Here is a 20755-nt window from a genome sequence, read left to right on the forward strand (position 1 = left end):
TGGGACAGGGAGGAGGCCTCATGTCTGAAGGGGGATTTAGGGGTGAGAGCCCCAACCCTGACCCTTGGTCCCGTACACCACTTTGGGGCACAGTCTGATGACGCCTTTGCTGGTGCCTTAGTATGGTTGACTTCGGATGGACAAAAGAAAAAAAAATTTTTTTCTTGAATGAAATAGCAGGAAGCTCCTCAGGAGCATGTGTTTTGATTAACCGCAGGTAATGGACGCTACAAGTATAAATGGATTAACTACCTCAATCCTTACAGTAAGATTGGAACTAAGGGCAGAGACTCGTGCATAAGGGTATGAATCCCAGCCAGGACAAGTGAGTTGAGGCTTGTGCCACAAAAGGTTTGTCCTTGGGGAACAGGCAGGCCTGCCAGGATCCCCTCCATATCGACTGGGCTGGGAGGGCTGGCCGTGAGGTCCCCACTTTCTGCCTTCTTTGCCCATGTATCACCCCTTTGGCCTCCAGCTTCTCCCTCTCTCACTTTCTATAGCTTTGTTGGACCAGATGGTGAGGAAGGGAATGGCCTCCTCCCTTTTAGAGGGGGCTGGATGGAGTGAGACCTGGGGCTTGGCCTGGAACCCACCACACAGCCCCAAAATCAGGAAACATTTGTACGGTTTAAAACAGTGGTTCTCAAAGTGTGGTCAAAGACTACTGGGGGTTTCCTGAAACCCTTTCTAGTAATCTGTAAGGTCAAGACTGTTTTCTCACTAACACACTGTTATTTGCCTTATCACTCTAATTCTTTGTTAAGCATATAGTAGTGTTTGCCAGGGGCGACATAATGTGTAAGAGTGCAAATATTTAATGCAGAAAAGATACGAGAATCTGTCTTCTGTTAAGCCAGACATTAAAGCAATTTGCAGCCAGGCACAGTGGCTCATGCCTGTAATCCCAGCACTTTGGGAGGCAGAGGTGGACGGATCACAAGGTCAGGGGTTCAAGACCAGCCTGATCAATATGGTGAAACCCCGTTTCTACTAAAAATACAAAAAAATTAGCCGAGCGTAGTGGCACGCGCCTGTAATCCCAGCTACTCAGGAGGCCGAGGCAGGAGAATTGCTTGAACCCAGGAAGCAGAGGTTGCAGTGAGCCAAGATCGTGCCACTGTACTCCAGCCTGGGTGACAAAGTGAGACTCTGTCTCAAAAAAAAAAAAAAGAGGGAAATTTGCAATAATGTAAAACCATGCTACTCCATTTTTTTGAAGTTGTTTTTCTTTTTTTTTTTTTTTTTTTGAGACGGAGTCTCACTCTGTCGCCTGGGCTGGAGTGCAGTGGCCGGATCTCAGCTCACTGCAAGCTCAGCCTCCCGGGTTTACGCCATTTTCTTAAGAATATATTTATGTCAACATATAATGGATCTATTATTTTTAAATGACTAAGTACATATTAAAATAATTTCAATTTTAATTTTCTTTCTTTTCTTTTTTTTTTTTTGAGATCGAGTCTTGCTCCGTCACTTAGGCCCAGGCTGGACTGCAGTGGTGCGATCCTGGTTCACTGCAACCTCTGTCTCCCAGATTCAGGCGATTCTTCTGCCTCAGCCTCCTGAGTAGCTGGGATTACAGGCTTGCGCCACCATGCCCAGCTAATTTTTGTATTTTTAGTAGAGACAGGGTTTCACCATATTTGCCAAGATAGTCTCAAACTCATGACCTCAGGTGATCTATCCGCCTCACCCTCCCAAAGTGCTGGGATTACAGGCGTGAGCCACTGTGCCCAGCCTCAATTTTAATTCCTCATATGCTAAATTAAAAAAAGTTTATAGAGACAGGTTCTTGCTCTGTTGTGCAGGCTGGAGTGCAGTGGCATGATCATAGCTCACTGTAGCCTCAAAGTCCTGGCCTCATGTGATCCTCCCATCTCAGCCTCTCAAAGTGCTGAGATTATAGGTATTAGCCTCTGCCTGGCTGAATATGGTAAATATCGATAGGTATAACACACATAAATAAAAGTTCTTTTGAGTCCTCAATAATTTTTAAGTGTATAGGGGTCCTAAGACCAAAAAGTTTGAGAAATATTGATTTATGTTTTTAAATGTTATTTAATAGTTTGACTGATTAGTTTTATATAGACAAATGTTGCCTAAAATTAGAATTGAATTTCAGCAAATCTTTTTTTTTTTTTTGAGATGGAGTTTCGCTCTGTCGCCCAGGCTGGAGTGCAGTGGCGCCATCTCAGCTCACTGCAAGCTACGCCTCCCGGGTTCACGCCATTCTCCTGCCTCAGTCTCCCGAGTAGCTGGGACTACAAGGGCCCACCACCACGCCTGGCTAATTTTTTGTATTTTGTTTAGTAGAGACAGGGTTTCACTGTATTAGCCAGGACGGTCTCGATCTCCTGACCTCGTGATCTGCCTGCCTCGGCCTCCCAAAGTGCTGGGATTACAGGCATGAGCCACCACGCCCAGCCCTTTTTTTTTTTTTTTTTTTTTTGAGATGGAGTCTCGCTCTGTTTGCCCAAGCTGGAGTGCAGTGGCACAATCTTGGCTCACTGCAACCTCTGCCTCCCAGTTTCAAGCAAAGCGATCCTGCTGCCTCAGTCCTGGGATTACAGGGATGTGCCACCATGCCCGGCTAATTTTTGTATTTTTAGTAGAAACGGGGTTTCACCATGTTGGCCAGGTTGGTCTTGAACTCCTGACCTCAGGTGATTCACCTGCCTTGGCCTCCCAAAGTGCTGCGATTATAGGTGTGAGCCACAGCACCTGGCCTGAATTTCAGCAATTTTTTTTTTTTTTTTGATACGGAGTTTCGCTCTTGTTGCCCAGGCTGGAGTGCAATGGCATGATTTCAGCTCACCGCAACCTCTGCCTCCCGGGTTCAAGCGATTCTTCTGTCTCAGCCTCCCGAGTAGCTGGAATTACAGGCATGCACCATCATGCCTGGTTAATTTTGTATTTTTAGTGGAGATGGGGTTTCCCCATGTGGGTCAGGCTGGTCTCGAACTCCCGACCTCAGGTGATCTGCCTGCCTCAGCCTACCAAAGTGCTGGGATTATAGGCATGAGCCACTGTGCCCCACCAGCAATTCTTAAAAATTGATTTTTGTTTAATGTGTATGGATGATTTAACTTTCCTTTTTCCTTGTTCTGAGAAACAGTTGACTTAGCTGCTATTCAAGCTCTATAGTATGAACCTCCAAAGTATCCATAGTAATTTATGACACAACTTGAAATTCTCATCATCAGAGATAATGGATATGCTGCTTGAGAAGGATATCAAGCTAAGTTCCTATTCATATTTAAGGAAGACTGGGCGCAGTAGCTCACACCTGTAATCTCAGCACTTTGGGAGCCTAAGGTGGGAAAATTGCGAACAACCTGGGCAATACAGCAAGACCCTATCTCTACAAAAATTTAAAAATTAGCCAGGCATGGTAGTGCCCACCTGTAGTGCCAGGAGGCTGAGGTGGGAGAATCGCTTGAACCCAGGAGGCAGAGGCTGCAGTGAGCTGAGATCACTCCACCTGCACTCCAGCCCGGGTGACAGAGACCTCGTTTCAAAAAAACAAAAAACATAAAACAAAAAAACGGGGGGCGGGGGGAATAATTTCTTTATCAGATTTCTCACTTAACAGAGAACAGTGTCTAAATGGGAAGAGACACGACAGAAAAGGTACATTTTGATAGCTTGGCAAGCAAATTAGCAATAATTCCTAACTCCTGTGGCAAGGCAGGTCAGAGGACAATGGACTAAAGCACATTTTTTTTTTTGAGACAGAATCTTGCTCTGTCACCCAGGCTGGAGTGCAGTGGTACGATCTTGGCTCACTGCAACCTCGGTCTCCTGGGTTCAAGCGAGTCTCCTGCCTCAGTCTCCTGAGTAGCTAGGACTGCAGGCGCCCGCCACCACACCCGGCTTATTTTTTATATTTTTAGTAGAGACAGGGTTTCACCGTGTCAGCCAGGATGGTCTCGATCTCGTGACCTCGTGATCCATCCGCCTCCGCCTTCCAAAGTGCTGGGATTACAGGCGAGAGCCCCCGCGCCGGGCCTGAATTACATCATTTAAGAGTGGAAGCCTCACAGGCCCTCAGGTCAGGTCTATGTCCTGCTACTGCATGTACTGCATTACCTAGGGGTGTCAGCTGGGTTCCCTACCTGCAAATGAATAAAACAGTATCCATCCTAGAGTGGTTGTAGACAAACACTGGGTTGTATGTAAAGCTCCAGCACAGCGCCATGAACACAATCATTTATTGTACTTTGGTTAGTTGGGTCTGAGAAGAAATGGAGAATAGAGGTGATACTGCTTACTTCACAATTTACCCCAGGGATGGTTTTGTTGGCTTTGTTTCTATAAATTGCCTTTTCCACAGCTCTGCTACGTTAATTCTTGGGAAAAAAAAAAATATTGTTTGAAAGTTCTCTGGGACTGGCGTGGTGGGCTCACACTGGTAATCCCAGCACTTTGGGAAGCCGAGACGCAAGGATCGCCTGAGGTCAGGAGTTCAAGACCAGCCTGGCCAATATGGTGAAACCCCGTCTCTACTAAAAATACAAAAATTAGCCGGGCGTGGCGGGGCGCGCCTGTAATCCCAGCTACTCGGGAGGCTGAGGCAGAAGAATCACTTGAACCTGGGAGGAGGAGGTTGCAGTGAGCTGAGATCGCATCACTGCACTCCAGCCTGGGCCACAGTGCAAGACTCCGTCTCAAAACAAACGAACAACCAACCAATCAACCCCCTACCCCCTCCCCCCAAAAAAAACACACTCTCTGGTATTATAGTCCTATTTCCATTCTATTTCCACAGCAGGGGCGAGAATCCTTTCCCATCCCATTTTTCTGATAAAAACACCTTCTTCAGCCGGGCGCAGTGGCTCACGCCTGTAATCCTCGCACTTTGGGAGGCTGAGGTGGGCGGATCACCTGAGATCCGGCGTTCGAGACCACCCTGACCAACATGGAGAAACCCCGTCTCTACTAAAAATACAAATTAGCTGGGCGTGGTGGCGCAAGCCTGTAATCCCAGCTACTCAGCAGGCTGAGGCAGGAGAATCACTTGAACCCGGGAGGCGGAGGCTGCGGTGAGCCGAGATCGCTCCATTGCACTCCAGCCTGGGCATCAAAAGTGAAACTCTATCTCAAAAACAAAAACAAAAACCTTCTTCAAGGGAAAACATGTTTTTTTAGTGGCTTAGAGACTATAAACTCTGCAGTAATATTAGTCTGCAAATAAAACACCTGAAAAACCCATCCAGTAGAGGAAGTGGTGAGGGTTTCTAAATCCAAAAAAGGCTCAAGGTTATGAAACAGGAACATTTAACTCTGATAAAATTTTATCTCTGATAAAACGAAACGGAGTTGGAAAGAAACAATTTCCAACTCACTGTGGTCCAGTTTTCTTTTCACGAACTCCTTTTTGCTTAGCCAACACGAAAACGGGTACCGAGGAGGTGTCATGAGCCACAATAAATTTCTCAACAGATTCCTATGACTCTTGTGGAGGGGAAAAAAACCAGAAGAAATGCCCGACAACTTCTGGGAGGTTTCCAGCTTTCCCGCCTAAACGCGAGCCGGGTAAGGGGGAGTGACCGGGCTAGGGCGGGGTCCGAGGCTGGGGCGTGGTGCGTTGATTTCCCCGCCCCTCCCCATTCCTTTTCGTCTGTGCCCCTCCCACACGCCTGTCGCCAAGATCCCGACAGGCCCAGCGGCTAGGAGAGTCACGTGAGGGTGGGCGGAGGAGGTGGAGGTTTGTCTCCGCTGTTTCATCTCTATGGCTGTCAGAGGTGGGCGGCTTTGACCGAGGAGCTGCTGGAGCTCGTGCTTGGACGCGTGAGTCTCGGACTCTGGAGGGTATGAGGAGACAGCAATTTAGGGAAGGCGAAGGGGAAGGGGGTTGGCGAGACAGCCTTAGGGAACTGGGCTCCGAGGCTGGCCGTTTGTCCGTCCCGGGCATCCGGCTACTTCTCGGGTCTGGCGGGATACCTGTCTCTCCCTGATGCGCTCAGTTTTGGTGCTGAGAGGAGTCCGTAGTCATGCTTGCCTCCCGTCCTCCACTTTTCTTCACCCCAACCCGTCCCTTCTCCCGTCCCGGGATAACTTCTCCCAGTGCCGGCTTCCCAACTTGGCGCCGACGCCCCCCTCCTCACGGGCGAGTGGGACACTCTAATAGCCTTGACCGGCTCTCTTGGAATTTGTGAATGTGGTTGGAAGTGGGTGCGGGAGTTCACAGATGGATTTCTAATACGGAGAAATATTAACCACTGAATCGAAGTAAGTGGAAAATCAGTGAGGACTCAAAGGAGCAATGCAAAGTGCAGGTTACTCGGACTGCTCAGTTTTTATCTTTTACAGCGCCTTCCCATTTTCATTACGTTCTCCCTGTTTTCTTTTCACCGCCCCATTCTGGCCGGCCATAGGCTGTTTTGAGAAAGAGCTAGATTTTATTGACTCTATGTGAATGTTAGGAGAAGAGTTGAAAACAAACTGTTCTTTAAGTTGACCTCTCTATAATCTTATGGTTGATGGTTTCTTTACCTTCCCTTTACCATGCCTTAAAAAATACAGTGGCCATTAGTAAATATAAATAGAATAAATATCTTATAGCTAAGGGACTAGAGTAAAATATTTTATTCTCCTTGTGGTACCTTAGAAACGCCAATTTTCTTCCTATTTATCAGTAAATGTTTCTGTCGCACTTGTTTGGGTGGCTTTTTTGATATGCCTTTGTTTATATTAAAACATCCCTTTTGGGCATGTGGGGAAGTGATCTAGCAGTATTAAGAAAGGAGTTTGCATTTCATTAGGTGAAACAAGTTCGGTGTTGATAGCTGTAGGAGAGTTTAGGTTTCATTGGACCATATGACAATAATAAACGTCAGCATCTTGAGACAAAGGTGTTGGCCAGAATGACCCACCTACTGTGTTTCTGGTGTGGACAAGGTAAGGAGCTTTTTGAATGTTGCCTTATCCTAAAAACTTTAGAACCCATTGCCACTTTTCTGTAAGAAGGTGGCTTTTGCCTCCAGCTACTCTTTATCCCCACCGTTGGTATGTCTCTGATTGTCTCTTCTACTTAAGAGCATCACTCTGGCTACCTAATGTATCAAGCAAGTGTCCCTGACATCTTCTAAGTGTCCTTACTGAGAGTCGTAAAACATAATATTAACAAAAAGTGAATATTCTGGAGTGGCTTGTGTGCCTGGGGAGAAAGGGAAAGAATGATAGAAACTAATAAAAGCTAATAAATGGAAGAGAACAAAAGTGTTTATTGCTGTCTTCCTTTATATTTACTATATTCAGTAGATTGTTTACATTCCTAAGAAGTGAATCTCCAGACTAACTTTCCTGTATTTAAGAATAAAACAGGCTGGGTGTGGTGTCTCAGGCCCATAATCCCAGGACTTTGGGAGGCCACGTGGATCCCTTGAATCCAGGAGTTTGAGACTAGCCTGGGCAACATGGCAAGACCATCTCTACAAAAAAATTAGCTGGGTGCACTGTAGTCCTGGCTACTTGGGAGGCTGAGACAGGAGGATGACTTGAGTCCTCGAGGTTGAGGCTGCAGTGAGCAGTGATCGTACCATTGTACTCCAGCTTGGGCAACAGAGCGATACCCTGTCTCTCAAAACAGCAACAACAAAAGAATAAAACGATATGAAATTTCTCCATAATGCAGTATTATGCAAAATAATTATAATTGAAATATTTAACTGACCAACTCCTTCAGATCTTATGCTATTCAGAGTTATAGGACTAATATAATTGATAAACCTTTTTTAAACCCAATTTTGCCACTTTCAATCTTTAAAGTTAGCTTTATCTCTTGAGCCATTTTTACAATGGCTGCAGCACGTGCTGAACATTAACCATTTTTTCCATATACAATTGTTAAATGTATCCCTTTTAAAATGATAACCAGTTTTTAATTAATTAACTAATTAATTAAATAGAGATGGGGTTCAGCCATTTTGCCAAGGCTGGTCCTTTTGTTGGGGAGTGGGAAAGAAGTCTCACACTGTTGCCCAGGCTGGAGTGCAGTGGTGTGATCTCGGCTCACTGCAACCTCCGCCTCCTGGGTTCAAGCAATTCTCCTGCCTCAGCCTCCCAAGTAGCTGGGACTGCAGGCGAGGCACCACATTTGGCTAATTTTTTGTATTTTTAGTAGAGATGGAGTTTTACATGATGGCCAGGCTAGTCTCGAACTCCTGACCTCAGGTGATCCACCTGTCTCGGCCTCCCAAACTGCTGGGATTACAGGCCTGAGCCACCACACCTGGCCTGCCCAGGCTAGTCTTGGACTCCCAGACTCAAGTGATCCTCCCGCCTTGGCCTCGCAAAGTGCTGGGATTATACGTACAAGCCACTATGCCTAGCCACAAGAACCAGTTTTTTAAAAAAAGGTTTACTCAAACTGTTTTTTCCACTCATATTTTCCTTTTCTTTTCTTTTCTTTTTTCCTTTTCTTTTCTTTCTTTTGTTTTTCTCCCTTCCTCCCCTCCCCTTCCCTTTTCTTTTCTTGTCTTTTTTTTTTGAGATGGAGTCTCGCTCTGTCTTTCTTGTCTTTTCTTTTTTTTGAGACGGAGTCTCTCTCTGTCGCCCAGGCTGGAGTGCAGTGGCCGGATCTCAGCTCACTGCAAGCTCCGTCTCCCAGGTTTACGCCATTCTCCTGCCTCAGCCTCCCGAGTAACTGGGACTACAGGCGCCTGCCACCTCGCCCGGCTAGTTTTTTTGTATTTTTTTTTAGTAGAGACGGGGTCTCACCGTGTTAGCCAGGATGGTCTCGATCTCCTGACCTCGTGATCCTCCCGTCTCGGCCTCCCAAAGTACTGGGATTACAGGCTTGAGCCACCGCGACCGGCCCTTTCTTGTCTTTTTGACAGAGTTTCACTCTTGTTGCCCAGGCTACAATGCAGTGGTGTGATTTTGGCTCACTGCAACCTCTGCCTCCTGGGTTCAAGCGATTCTCCTGCCTCAGCCTCCCGAGTAGCTGGGATTACAGGAGTGCACCACCACACCTGGTTCAGTTTTGTATTTTTAGTAGATGGGGTTTTACTATGTTGGCTAGGCTGATCTCGAACCCATGAACTCAAGTGATCCGCCTGCCTCAGCCTTGCCAAGTGCTGGGGTTAGAGGTGTGAGCCACTGTACCTGGCCTCCCACTCATAATTTAAAAATGAAAATATTGTAATAGCTTTATTTTGTGCCAGAAGAAGAAGGTGATTGTTTTTAGATAGATATTCTATGTGCTTTGGTAAGTTATGAGAAAATTGTTAATACTTTTAAGATATTGAAATATGAATATCTGAGCATATTTGAGAAGAAAACATGGACAATATTTTTAAATGTTTTAAATTTCCTATTATAAAAGTAATATGCTTATTTTTGAAAAATGGAAACATTATGGAAGATACAATATTGAAAGTCAAAGTCCTAATTTATCTTTTCTCTTACTACCAGGTAACCCCTAGTTCCCTTTGCATATTTGGGATTCAGTGTGGAAAAGTAATTAAGGTTCTGGAGTCTGATTCCCTGGGAAAGATTGTAATACCAGCACTAGGCTTACTTCCTTCAACCTCAGAAACCCAAGAAGAAAGAGAACTTCCCTTTCTCTGCAGTTCCAGCACACCACTGTATGGTAGTTTCATTGACCTGACTTGGGTCTTTGCCCATCTTAGAGAGGCAGTCCCTGTGGCCAGAGTGATGGAATGCTTTGTGTGGCTAGGCTTGGAATTTGTCCCTATCCTGGAGTGGGAAGGAGAGGGATATAAGTTTGAAACCATTTGAATTAAGGGTGGGTGACAGATCCTAAAGAAAAATTGAGGTGATACTTTCTGGAGAAGAGAGATTGGTTGCTGGATAGGCAAAAACAACAGATGTTCACTAAAATAATTTTCGTGGGTTTTTTTGTTTTTTTTTTTAATTAAGAGAACTTGGGGCTGGGCGCGGTGGCTCATTCCTGTAATCCCAGCACTTTGGGAGGCCGAGGTGGGCAGATCACGAGGTCAGGAGATCGAGACCGTCCTGACTAACATGGTGAAACCCCATCTCTACTAAAAAAAAAAAAAAAAAAAAAATTCAAAAAATTTAGCTGGGCGTCATGGCGGGCGCCTGTAGTCCCAGCTACTCCGGGGAGGCTGAGGCAGGAGAATGGCCTGAACCCAGGAGGCGGAGCTTGCAGTGAGCAGAGATCATGCCACTGCACTCCAGCCTGGGCGACAGAGCAAGACTCTGGCTCAAAAAAAAAAAATAAATAAATAAAGAGAACTTGGCTTCCTTTTGCAATATAAAAAATTGTATTTACAGTTTACGTGTTGATTTTTTTCTGTTTTTAATGCTTATTATTATAATAACTTGGCCGGGCGCGGTGGCTCAAGCCTGTAATCCCAGCACTTTGGGAGGCCAAGGTGGGCGGATCACGAGGTCAGGAGATCGAGACCATCCTGGCTAACACAGTGAAACCCCGTCTCTACTAAAAAATACAAAAAACTAGCCGGGCGAGGTGGCGGGCGCCTGTAGTCCCAGCTACTCAGGAGGCTGAGGCAGGAGAATGGCGTAAATCCGGGAGGCGGAGCTTGCAGTGAGCCGAGATCCGGCCACTGCACTCCAGCCTGGGCAACAGAGCGAGACTCCACCTCAAAAAAAAAAAAAAAAAAAAAAAAAAAACTTAAAGAATTTGAAAAAATTTAAACTCTTCCAGTGTGTGTATCTGTACTGTTATTACATGTTTAGTACCTTTGGTCTGGAATATTCAGGTTTTATAACTTTAAATATATTATGTATTGGCCAGCTTGTTAAAATAAATTCTTGATATTTTTATTTCTGTGGGTTAACTTGATTAGTAACTGCAGTTAATACATAGTAAATAAAAATGTTTTAAATATTTAAATACATGTTGTGGATATGATTAAATGCTTGGTTCTTTTCATTATTTTATGTTTAAACTGTTAGTATAGAAACCACTTAATTTTTAAAAAATTATTATTTTTTTTTGAGGTGGAGTTTTACACTTGTCGCCTAGGCTGAAGTGCAATGGCGCGTTCTTGGCTCACTGCAACCTCTGCATCTTGGGTTCAAGCAATTCTCCTGCCTTAGCCTCCCGAGTAGCTGGGATTACAGGTGCCTGCCACCACAGCCGGCTATTTTTTTTTTTGTATTTTAAGTAGAGATGGGGTTTCACCATATTGGCCAGGCTGGTCTGAAATTCCTGACCTCAGGTGATCTGCCAGCCAAAGTGCTGGGATTACAGGTGTGAGCCACTGCACCAATCCAAAACCACTTTATTTTGAACATGGTATGTAAAATAAATTACCATAATTATAACTAATTGCTGTTACTGGGTGTTAACTTTAAAACTACAGTTAACATTAGTTTTGTATCTTTATGCCTTATTCTGATGGTTCATTGTTAAAACAATTTTTTTCTGTAGAAACGGGGTCTCACTATGTTGCCCAGGCTGGTCTCAATCTCCTGGGCTCAAGCATTCCGCCTGCCTTGGCCTCCCAAAATATGGGGATTACAGACATGAGCCACCATGCCTGGCCAGTCTTGCTTTAAGAGCACGATAGAGTGGATACCTGTAAATAAGATACCTGTGGGTAAAACAGATAACAGAATGTTAGTTGAAAAAATAAAAAAAAAGGTAGCTGTGGAATTGTACAACCGTGAGAAGTGATTGACATTAAATATAATTAATAACCTGGCATTGAAAAGTTAAATATTGCCACATCGTGGGAGAGGTGTTTTAGTTCTGTTTATGAGGCAAGAAATGGCTAGAAGTAGACTCATCTTTTTTTCCTCAAACTAACAGGGCGATCAATTTTTTGCAGATCATAAATGTTTCCTAGACTAATATTAAGTTCAAGATGGGTTTTACTATGAGAAAATTGAAACTTTAGTATTTGAGAAAGATATCACATCAGTTAAGTATACAAATAGTGCTTGCATTTCTCTTCAAAGTGATTTAATGTTGCTTATTTAAAACTTGAAGTGCTTGGCCAGTAGCAGTGGCTCATGCCTGTAATCCCAGTACTTTGGGAGGCTGAGGCAGGAGAATAGCTTGAGATCAGGAGTTCGAATCCAGCCTGAGCAACATGGGGAAACCTTGTCTCTACTAAAAATACAAAAAATTAGCCAGACGTGGTGGCACACTCCTGTAATCCCAGCTACTTGGGAGGCTGAGGCATGAGAATTGCCTGAACCCGGGAGGCAGAAGTTGCGGTGAGCCAAGATGGCACCACTGTATACCAGCCTGGGCGACAGAGTGAGACTCCATCTCAAAAACAACAAAATCTTAAAGTGCCTATTCTAATAACCTTGCTTGGACAGTTAATTTGGATTTGGTGTCTGTTATAAGCAAAAATTATAATTTATATTTTGCTTTTTAAAGTTTGTTCTTTGAGTATGGGAAATAGCAAGCTGTTTTTTTCCTTTTTTAAAAAAAAGTAAACATGAATACTTTGCCTACCATCCTAATAAGATTGAGTCAGCACTGTAATATGGCACAAAAGAGTATTAGAATCTAGCTCTAATTTATCCTCCTCCCCTTTCTACTCGTTTTCCCATGTTCTAGTCAGAATGAGACACTTTTTGCTCCCCCTGTTCGCCATGTCTTTTTGTGTCTTTATGCCTTTACATAGGCTATTTGTGGTACTTGGAATGCCTCTCCACCATTCTGCCATCTCCCAACTGGTGAGCTGCTGTTCATCGTTAAACTAGGTTAATGAATTATTGTTCAGTATGTAGAAACTCCCTCTACCCTCAGGTGGTTATTTTCCTTGTTGGTTCTCATAATTTACTTTATCTGTTTAAAGTAGTCTTCTTACTTTGTGGAGCAATTGTATGTATTGTCTATTACATTGAGTGATTCTTGATGCCAGAAACTGGGTCTTATTCATCATCGTATACCGAGTACACAACAGAGTCTTTGTCAAATGTATAAGCTCAGAGCATGTTTGGTGAATAAATGAGTAAATAAGATATATCATCTGTTTTATTTATTTATTGTTTCGAGACGGAGTCTTGCTCTGTTGCCCAGGCTGGAGTGCAGTGGCGCAATCTCGGCTCACTGCAAACTCCGCCTCCCGGGTTCACACCATTCTCCTGCCTCACCCTCCTGAGTAGCTGGGACTACAGGTGCCTGCGACCACGCCTGGCTAATTTTTTTGTATTTTTAGTAGAGACGGGGTTTCACCACGTTAGCCAGAATGGTCTCGATCTCCTGACCTTGTGATCTGCCTGCCTCAGCCTCCCAAAGAGCTGGGATTACAGGCATGAGCCACCGGGCCTGGCTGATATTTCATCTTTTTTAAAAGTCAGAATAGACAAAGGATATAATCCAACAAAGTAAGTCTGTACTTTGTAACCTTTATCAGTCTAATATATTTAGAGAATTTACCTGGACACATCTAGAAAATTCCATCCACATATTCTACAACATATCAACAAACAGATTTCTAATATGTATCGAGACATTGAAAGGAGAGATGAAAATATGTTCTGTTCTTCAAGGATCTTACAGCCTAGTGGGGAAAACGGACAGATGAACAGATAATTACAATTTAGATTTAAGCTCATTAAAAATAAAGAAAATAAAAAATTCAGTTTCTCTTAGTTTTACTAGACATATTTCAGATGCCCAGTACTCACATATGGCTAGTGGCTATTGTATTGAACAGCACAGATACAAAATATTTCTGTCATCGCAGCCTGTTCTACTTGACAAGAGCTGTGGTAGCACATTATAATTAAACGAATCTGCATTCTCTAGTTAGAGATGATAGTTAATTTCATTTCAACCAAGTTTCTTGTGCTTTTTCAATTAAAATTCACATTTAGATTTGAAAGTTGTATTTTTTTAAATTTTAAGCAGATTTTATTGTAATATATTTCAAATAAAGTAGCATTATTTTTTTCAGGTCTTTGACCTGCAATAGCGTTTAAATTAAGCAATCTTAGAATTTGATTTTCAATGTAAGCATTGATATTGTCTGATACTCTATGCTAATAAGTCCTGAGATGGTACTGAAGCATAATGGTTAAGTGCAATTCCATTGGGAGGCAGGGCAGTGGCACACACCTGTAATGTCAGCTATTCTGGAGGCTGAGGGGGGAGGATTGCTTGACCCCAGGAATTCAAGACCAGCCTGGGCCATATAATGAGACCTCATTTCAAAAAAATAATAAAGATACACAATTGTTTTTAGAAAATAGAGTGTTTGTGATCAGAGAAATCTGCCTTTGCCATGCTATAACCTTAGGCAAACTGGTAGTTGTGTGTTTTTTTTTTGGAGACGGAGTCTGGCTCTGTTGACCAGGCTGGAGTGCAGTGGCGTGATCTCAGCTCACTGCAGCCTCCGTCTCCTGGACTCAAGCGATTCTCCTGCGTCAGCCTCCCTAGTAGCTGGGATTACAGACATGTGCCACCACTCCTGGCTAATTTTTGTATTTTTAGTAGAGACGGGGTTTTACCATGTTGGCCAGGCCGGTCTCTAACTCCTGACCTCAAGTGCTCTGCCTGCCCCGGCCTCTCAAAGTGCTAGGATTACAGGTGTGAGCCACTGCGGCAAGCCTTGGCAAACTTTTTAACAGCTTCGAGCTTTGCTGGTTTTTTGTTGTTTTGAGTTGGAGTCTCACGCTGTCACCCAGGCTGGAGTGTAGTGGTGTGACCACAGTTTACTGCATCTTCAAACTCCTGGGCTCAAGCAGTCCTTACACCTCAGCCTCCTGAGTAGCTAGGACTATAGGTAAGTGCCATCACACTTGGCTAATTTTTAACTTTTTTGTAGAGACTCGGTCTTAATATGTTGCACAGGCTGGTTTCAAACTCCTGGCCTTAAGTGACCCTGCTGCCTCGGCCTCCCAAAGTTCTGGGATTACAGGTGTCAGCCCCCATGCCCAGCAAGCTTTGGTGTTCTTATCAGTGAAATGGGGGTAATAATAATATTTACCCCAAAGGATTACTGAGGACTAAATAAGGTAATGGATATCCCCGGTACTTAGCATAGTACCCCTCACAGAGTAGTGTCTATTAAATGCTAGCATTAAAAAGAGTTTAAACTATCAGTTGTTCAATTTTTTTTTAATTGAGGAAATTGGAGTATGGACTGGTGTTAGGTCATACTTAGGAATGGTTAAATTGGTTGAGTATAACTGACATGATTATGTCAAAAATCCATATTTTTGGAGAGACATAAGAAAATGTATAGCAGTGAAATGATACAATATTTGAGTTGCCTTAAAATATCAGAGAAAGAGATGAATAAAAGGGACAAAGAAAATTGGTCTTCCGTTTCTGGTGAAGTAGTAGTAGTAACAGGGACTAGGCTTACCTTCCTGCCTGAAACAGCTAAAAAAGCAGACAAAAATGTGTAAAACAGTGGTTGTCTAGATTTTGAGCATTGTGCAGCTAAGGAGAGTGATCCCTGAAAGATAGGAAAGAAATGAGATGAGGTCTATGATTGCTGTGGCTTGCTGCCTAGACAGTTTTCCAGCTGCACAACAGGGACAGGGAACCCAGGCAGAGCACAATAGTTTCCCTTAATTGAGGGAGTCTGGGGAGGCCAAAGCATCTGGAGTTTGCAGGGCAGAAAACTGGAGATAGCTGCAGAGAGGGAGAACTTCAGAGAACTGCCGAGGATCCCTCTCGAGTATTCGGCTGAGAACTGATCAGTGGATATATGTGAGGAAACTTTCTGAGGCGAGGAAGGTAATCACTTGAAAAGATCAGATAAAACAATACTTGCTGAATTAGGAATAGTGGTTTTTTTTTTTTTCCCACCAACCAGAGTGGAAACCATCTTACAGATCATTGTGTAGACTCTCTTTTTTTTTTTTTTAGATGGAGTTTCGCTCTTGTTGCCTAGGTTGGAGTGCAATAGCGCGATCTCGGCTCACCACAACCTCTGCCTCCCAGGTTCAAGTGATTCTCCTGCCTCAGCCTCCCAAGTAGCTGGGATTACACGTGCGCACCACCACGCCCGGCTAATTTTGTATTTTTAGTAGAGATGGGGTTTCTATGTAGAGTCTCTTAAGGGTTTTGCCCTAATAGTGGGTAGCCTTGAACTAAATACTTCTCCAGCCCAGCCTAACAAAGCTTAAAAGCAAGACCTGAAAGGGCCAAAACTGTTCCCTACTAATTTAATCATGGCCCAGAATAAAGCTCAAAAATAGTTATAGGGATATGAGAAAGCACACAAGGTAAAATTCACAATGTCTGGCATCCAGTTGGAAATTACTAGGCATGCAAAGAAGTAGGAAAATGTGACTCATACTGATGAGAAAAAAAATTAGAAACCAAAACAGAAGTGACACAGATGATAGAATTAGTAAAGAGGGATTTAAAACAGTTAGCATATTCCATATGCTCAGGAAACTAGACTAAAGATTGAACTTTTTTTTTTTTTTTTTTTTGACGGAGTCTTGCTCTCTCGCCCAGGCTGGAGTGCAGTGGCGCAATCTCGGCTCATTGCAAGCTCCGCCTTCCGGGTTCATGCCATTCTTCTGCCTCAGCTTCCCAAGTAGCTGGGACTACAGGTGCATGCTACCACACCCAGCTAATTTTTTGTAGTTTTAGTAGAGACGGGGTTTCACCGTGTTAGCCAGGATGGTCTTGATCTCCTGACCTCGTGATCCACCCGCCTCATCCTTCCAAAGTGCTGGGATTACAGACGTGAGCCACCACGTCTGGCCAAGATTGAACGTGTTAAATAGAGACATGAAAGGTATAAAAAGACTCAAACGGAACTTTCGGAGATGGAAACTATAATGTCTGAGATGAAAAATACATTTAATGGGATTAATGACAGATTAGACATCAGAGAAAAAAGCCTTAAGTCAAGACTCATGAAATATACAAAATAATCTATGTAGAATTCTTGCCAAAAATACTTAATTTGTGATCTAACTTTTAGATGTAACTTTCCGTTTACAGGAAAAAAAAGGGAATAGAGAAAGATTTAATACCGCACCACAAGTGTGCTGTGGTGCTGTTGTTCACACCTGTAATCCCAGCACTTTGGGAGGCCAAGGCGTGAAGATTGCTTGAGTTTAGGAGTTCAAGACCAGCCAGGCCAAAGTGGTGAAACCCTGTCTCTACTAAAAATACAAAAATTAGCTGGGCATGGTGGCACATGCCTGTAATCCCAATTACTGGGGAAGCTGAGACACAAGTATCACTTGAGCCCAGGAGGCAGAGGTTGTAATGAGCCAAGATCATGCCACTGCATTCTAGCCTGGGCAACAGAGTGGGACTCCGTCTCAAAAAAACACAAAGAAACAAAACCACACCACAAGGAAGCCATCAGACAAATCCACAATGTGAAAAATGCTGTAATATATTTGCCCTTTTCTCTTCAGAAATTAGGGTTGTGCTGTGATTGTACAACATGGTGAGTGTATATGCTACTGAATTGTATGCTTAAAAGTGGTCAAAATGGTCAATTTTCTGTTATGTATATTTTAGCACAGCTTAAAGATTTGCCATTTTAATAATTTTTAAGTGTACAGTGGCATTAAGTACATTCACATTGTTATGCAACCATCACTAGCATTCATTTCCAAAACTATTTCCCAAACTGAAACTCCATACTCATGAAATGCTCATTCCTCATTTCCCTCTCCCTGAAACCTCTGGCATCCATCATTGTAGTTTCTGTCTCTATGATTTGACTATGCTAGGTGCTTCATGTAAGTGAAATCATGAAGTATTTGTCTTTTTTTTATTGGTTTGTTTCTCTTAGCATAGTATCCTTCAGGTTCATCTATGTTGTAGCATATGCTAGAATTTCCTTTTGAAGGTTAAATGACATGATGAAATCTTGCCATAATTAAGAAAAAAAAAGGCTGAATAATATTCCTTGTATGTATGTGTCACATTTTACTTATCCATTCGTCCATCGATGGACACTTGGGTTGCTTCCGCCATTTGGCTATTGTGCACAATGCTGCTTTGAGCATGGCTGTACAAATATCTATTCAGGTCCCTCCTTTCAATTCCTTTGGAAATATACCGAGAAGTGGAATTGCTGGATCATATGGTAATTCTATGTTTAATTTTTTGAGGAGCTGCCATACTTTTTCTGTAGTGCCTGCACTATTTTATATTCCTATCAGCAGGGTACAAGGGTTTCAGTTTCTACACATCCTTGTCAACACTTGTTTTCTGTTTTTTTTTTTTTTTAATTTAGATAATAGCCATTTGAATGAGTATGGGTAAATTTTATATTATGTGTTTTTTGTTGTTGTTGTTGTTGTTGTTTTTGGGACAGAGTTTTGCTCTTGTTGCCCAGGCTGGAGTGCAATGGCGCAATCTTGGGTCACTGCAACCTCTACCTCCTAGTTCAAGCGATTCTCCTGCCTCAGCCTCCCAAATAGCCGGGACAGGCGCCCGCCACCATGCCCAGCTACTTTTTTTGTATTTTTAGTTGAGACGGGGGTTTCGCCGTATTGGCCAGGCTGGTCTTGAACTCCTGACCTCAGGTGGATCCCCCCGCCTCAGCCTGCCAAAGTGCTGGGATTACAGGCGTGAACCACTGTGCCCAGCCTGTTAGGTGTATTTTAACACAACAAAAACTAAAGTTGTAAGGGGAGAAAAGGGTTATGTGTGAGGAACTCTTCTAGATTAAGAGAGACTGTCTAGAGAAAACCAAAGATAATGTGTCATATTTGTATGGATCCTTGTTTGAAAAATCAGCTGTAAATTTTGGGGAAGTTTCTATGTGTTCTAGTATTGGAAGATATTAGGTAATTATCAATTTGAATAAATTTGATAATGTAGTTATGTAGCAGAAAATATTGTAGTTGTGTAGGAGAATATAGGGTACAGCCAGGTGTGGTGGCTCACGCTCATAATCCCAGAGCTTTAGGAAGCTGAGGTGGGAGGATCACTTGAGGCCGGGAGTTGGAGACCAGCCTGGACGACATAGTGGGTCCTCAGCTCTACAAAAAATAAAAAAAAAAATTATCCAGGCGTGTTGTCACATCCCTGTAGTTCCTAGCCACTTGGGAGGCTAAGGCAGGAGGACTACTTAAACCTAGGCTTTTGAGGCTGCAGTGTGCTATGAGCATGCCACTGCACTATAGCCTGAGTGACAGAGCAAAACCCTGTCTCTAAAAAAAAATAAAAATAAAAAAAATTAGAGGTAAAATGTTTCTCCTAATGATGTCTGTAATTTACTTTGAAATGATTCAACATAAAAAATAGTTTGTTGAATAGCTATATAGATAAATGGATGAAGCAAGTATATCAAGATGTTAATTGTTGAATTTAAGTAATGCACATATGGTGTTCATAATAGTAGTCTTTGAAATTTCCTGCATGTTTGAAAGTTTTAAAATAAGCTATAAAGGTTTGATGTTAATATTTTTTTCTGAAAAACAGGTCATTTAAACAACTTGCTTTTATTTTTATAAATAATTACTTTCAATCTTTAATATTTCTAGTTTTTCTTTATATTATAGATTTTGTCTTATAGATACTGCATCTTTTCTCTCTCTCTTTTTTATTCTTTGTATGTAATTCGTATGCATTTTAGGAAGTGAATTTTGTGTCGTCTTCACCAGTGGAGTATGCATTCTTCTTCATGTATATCCCAACTTTTTTTTTTGAGACAGAGTCTCACTCTGTCACCCAGGCTAAAGTACCATGGTGCAATCATAATTCACTGCAGCTTCAAACTCCTAGGCACAAAGAGTCCTCCTGCCTCAGCCTCCTGAGTAGCTATGACTACATGCATATGCCACCTTGCCTGGCTAATTTTTTTAAATTGTTTTTTGTGAGACAGGGTCTTGCTATCTTGCCCAGGGTGGTTAGGAACTCCTGGCCTCAAGTGATTCTTCTGCCTCAGCCACCAAAGCTCTGGGATTATAGGCATAAGCCACTAAACCTGGCTATATTCCACCCTTTTGAAAGAGTAATTCGACTGTCAAAGCCTTGGCATAACTCCCATTACTCTTAGCCTAGAGGTTTTAATTTCATGCTCTATAGGAAAATGGCTCCTAACTCATTAATAATTTCCTTTTCAACTGCATGTTTTCTTTAGGCTCAGATTAAAGTCTGGTCAGCTCCTGAAATACTTTGTGTACTGTGTTAAGATTCACGAAGAGTCTTTTTTTTTTTTTTTTTGGTTAAGAAAATAGATGGCAGACTCTAGTGTTATTGTGGGAAATCTGGAGTTCTATAAGAAATTAAACATTTTAGCCTTATGAGTCTGGGATTTTATTTAATTATTTAAGCCTATTTACTAGTTGATTTTCCCAATATTAAGCACATACACAGATTTTTTTCTGTAGCATAGTTTGATAGGAAGACGATGAGGAAAGGAGTTACCAAATCTGGTTTGGGTTTCCAATTTCGCTGTTATCTAGCTTTGTGATTTTTTGTTTGTTTGTTTTTGGTTGGTTGGTTTTTAAGAGATAAGGTTTCACTGTGTTGCTCAGGCAGGAGTGCAGTGGCTATTCACAGTCACTGTGTAGCACTGTAGCTTCAAACTCCTGGCCTCAAGTGATCCATCTGCCTCATTTTCCCAAGCAGCCGAGACTATAGGAACACACCGCAGTGCCCAGAGAGCTTTATGACAGTGATGGAGTTGCTTATCACCTCCCTGGACTGTTCCCTCTCATACTGAAATTTTGAAAAATGTTAAGGACTCTTTCAGCTCTAATATTCTAATATATCACTCCTTTAGTCTGTTATTTTCAGTGTTTGAGAGTATTGGGGTAGACCATATATCTCTCGTCAAAACTGGGTTTTTTTCTTTCTTTCTTTTCACTTTTATCTTATTTCTTAACGCAGGGCTTTCTT

The 20755-nt window shown here is 42.7% G+C and overlaps 1 protein-coding gene and 1 long non-coding RNA gene across 5 annotated transcripts in view; one reads left to right on the top strand and one right to left on the bottom strand.

The window, feature by feature from the left end:
* Positions 1-4191: 4191 nt before the first annotated feature.
* Positions 4192-5571, bottom strand: LOC135965119 (uncharacterized). Its single transcript, XR_010577983.2, has 2 exons — positions 5343-5571; positions 4192-4231 (listed from the first exon to the last, which is right to left on the bottom strand). It is a non-coding gene; the product is annotated as an uncharacterized lncRNA (long non-coding RNA).
* Positions 5572-5737: 166 nt separating this feature from the next.
* MICU1 (mitochondrial calcium uptake 1) overlaps positions 5738-20755 on the top strand; it is a 264556-nt gene continuing 249538 nt past the window's right edge. For 3 of the 4 annotated variants that reach the window (XM_065520916.2, XM_005565557.5, XM_074001856.1), the window contains exon 1: positions 5738-5787. The gene's annotated coding sequence lies outside the window, so the exon portion shown is untranslated. Of the gene's footprint in view, positions 5809-20755 lie in introns of all 4 variants that reach the window. The other variant, XM_005565558.5, reaches the window with a different exon arrangement.

This window comes from Macaca fascicularis, chromosome 9 (assembly GCF_037993035.2).
Source record: "Macaca fascicularis isolate 582-1 chromosome 9, T2T-MFA8v1.1".
In the NCBI taxonomy this organism is placed as follows: Eukaryota; Metazoa; Chordata; class Mammalia; order Primates; family Cercopithecidae; genus Macaca; species Macaca fascicularis.